The following is a 2560-nucleotide window of genomic DNA, read 5'->3' as shown; positions in this document are numbered from 1 at the left end:
CTAATTCGCGAGTTTAAACCGCATAATTTAGGCAATTGAAATAGTAATTTATGTGTAGATCTATGTGTACGTGCGGTGTTGAAAATTTCTCAAAGTCTAACTTACAAAATCATTTGAATTTTCAATGATTTCAATTTGGATTCAACTCATTGGAAACCGATTATTGAATTTTTCTTCCGTCGTGTAAATTTCAGGGAATTCGGTTTTTCATTTCGAATAACAATTGATTTATTAATGGAATGGCTTGAATTGTCATGCTCATGATAAAAATTCAACATCAAATACATATTGACGTCTTGCAATTTTAACTCACGTTACTATAGGGAACTAATCGATGATCTTATATGAAATACATGGGCAGTGTTGATGACTGAAGGTTAGATCAACAAAAGTCGAGTGAAGAATTAAATAAAAAAAATTTCACAATATCTGATCAGAAAACTTCCCAGAAAACCTTTTCAACAATAAAAAATTCGAAAAAATATAGCAATGCCAATATTCTGCGTGAAACAAACATTCTATTCGAAATAAAGTTGCTACTTTGATTAAACTACTTGGATATCCTTAAGGTTCTTGTCGCGAGACAGTCTCAATAGAAAGTTTCTACGATTAAAAATTGGAGCACAATATCTTTGGCAGTCTACGGTCCCACTATTGATTGATTGGATTGCGTTTATGAACAGCTAAAATATAACTATATATTTTCCATTGTAACTATTTTGAATTATGTAAATTTATCAACCTTCTATATTTATTTCTCGAAGACAAAACGATCAATGGACTTAATTTTTTTTTGTCTGTCTACTTGGGCTTGGCTTCTATACCAAAAAATTTTTATTTGAAAAATTATCGAGCCGTTGATTAAAAAAAAATTGTAATCCGCGACGCTCCATTTAAACACGTGAAAAGTTACCCGAATTTAAAAAATCTTTACCTCAAGTATTGAATTATGGAGATGGAAATAAATAAACAGTTGGAGTATTTTCAAGATTGAGAATTATTATTAAAAATTATTGGACTCTAGACAGTCAAGAGGTACTTTCCTTAACGAAGGCTTACAACGAACTAACTAAACATTACTCGTGAGGCCCACGTTGAACTCTCTCCAGAGGGCAATATAATTTCTCCTTCCACCCTTAACCCTTTGACTTTTCATTCTTGACCCTCTCTGATGACCAGATGTATTATGCGAAAAACCCACGCCAAGAAGGTCCTTCCAAGACTTTCCCTTTTCTTTGTTACAATATGAAGGAACGGTCCCACAGCAACAAAGAAATAAATAATTCCTGAATTCGGGAATATAAAAACTCTGGAAAAGTGAATTTTCCACCGGGGGAAAACCCCTAAATCCAACATCAAGCTCAAAACGGAGAGCTTTTTTGGACAATTCACTATGAAAACTTAAACCAAAATTGTTGAGTAAATATTTTACACAACAACAATTTTAAGCCTGAGAATTAATTCGATGTACCTCTCAATCTCCTCTTCTAATTCAATAGAATGTGCGTGCTGTTGATGGCACCTTCAAACTCGACGCACGAAATTGCTCGCCTATGAAAGCAAATACCCGATAATTCCGAAACTCCTACGAGCTATTGTGAGTGAAGATTACATTCGCAGTACCTCGACACACAGAACCAAATCCCCCATACATCTCATCAAGATGAAAATTTTGTTCTAATTTTAACAACCCTACGGAAACCTCGATTTGAGTATTTTCTTTACTACTACATTCTCTCGAGTTATTTATGCAACCATTAACTAGAAGATTCAATTCATACGTCAATTACGTGTCTCCTAAACAGTAAATAAGATCTGGCCGGTGAATTAATACGCGTGTAATTAATTTTAGTGCTAATTGTAGTGTTAATTGTAATGAAGGAAACTTTTTGCATTTTTCGGTAACATTACGCATTTAATCACTGATTTATCTTTGTTTAAACAAACTTTATATGAAAATCATTCGGTATTTCAATAAATAGCTTAACAAATGTTCACGTAATGTCATATAATGCCCGCGAAAAATCGCGGAATTTAAATTGAAAGTTCCCAGGAAAGGCGAAACAAAGTGACAGTTAGAAAGAATGTGTGCGAAGACATTGAATAAAAACTACTCCGGAAAGCTCAAGTGGAAAATTTTAAAGGTGAATACGTAAAAAAAAATAACCAAATGAAATAAAAAATGGAGAGTACCATTGAAGATAAAAAAGTTCAAGCGCGAGATTTCTACTCATGAAATTATTAATCTTTCGGTAGCTTTTCCACTTCAGAGGAATTTTTGAAAGCCAACATTGCCGAGGTGGAAAAATAACTTTTCAAAGGCTTTATAATAGTTTGCCTGAATCCTCTTTATTTTCGCAATCCCCGGGGGAATTAGATGATGCGTATAAAAAAGAAAGATGCTTTAAGATTGATTCTTGTTCTTGAAACGGAAAAAGTTAGAGGCGGGGAAGAGACAATGTTTAAATTCCCAAAGTTTTTACATCAGGATCTAATGCATAAATATAGAAAACCATCTGAATTGAAAACGGATACCCTGGAATGCTCTGCGCAAAAAAAA

The sequence above is a fragment of the Fopius arisanus genome, unplaced genomic scaffold (genome assembly GCF_000806365.1).
Source record: "Fopius arisanus strain USDA-PBARC FA_bdor unplaced genomic scaffold, ASM80636v1 scaffold00012, whole genome shotgun sequence".
In the NCBI taxonomy this organism is placed as follows: domain Eukaryota; kingdom Metazoa; phylum Arthropoda; class Insecta; order Hymenoptera; family Braconidae; genus Fopius; species Fopius arisanus.
Note: the sequence above shows the minus strand (reverse complement) of the source record.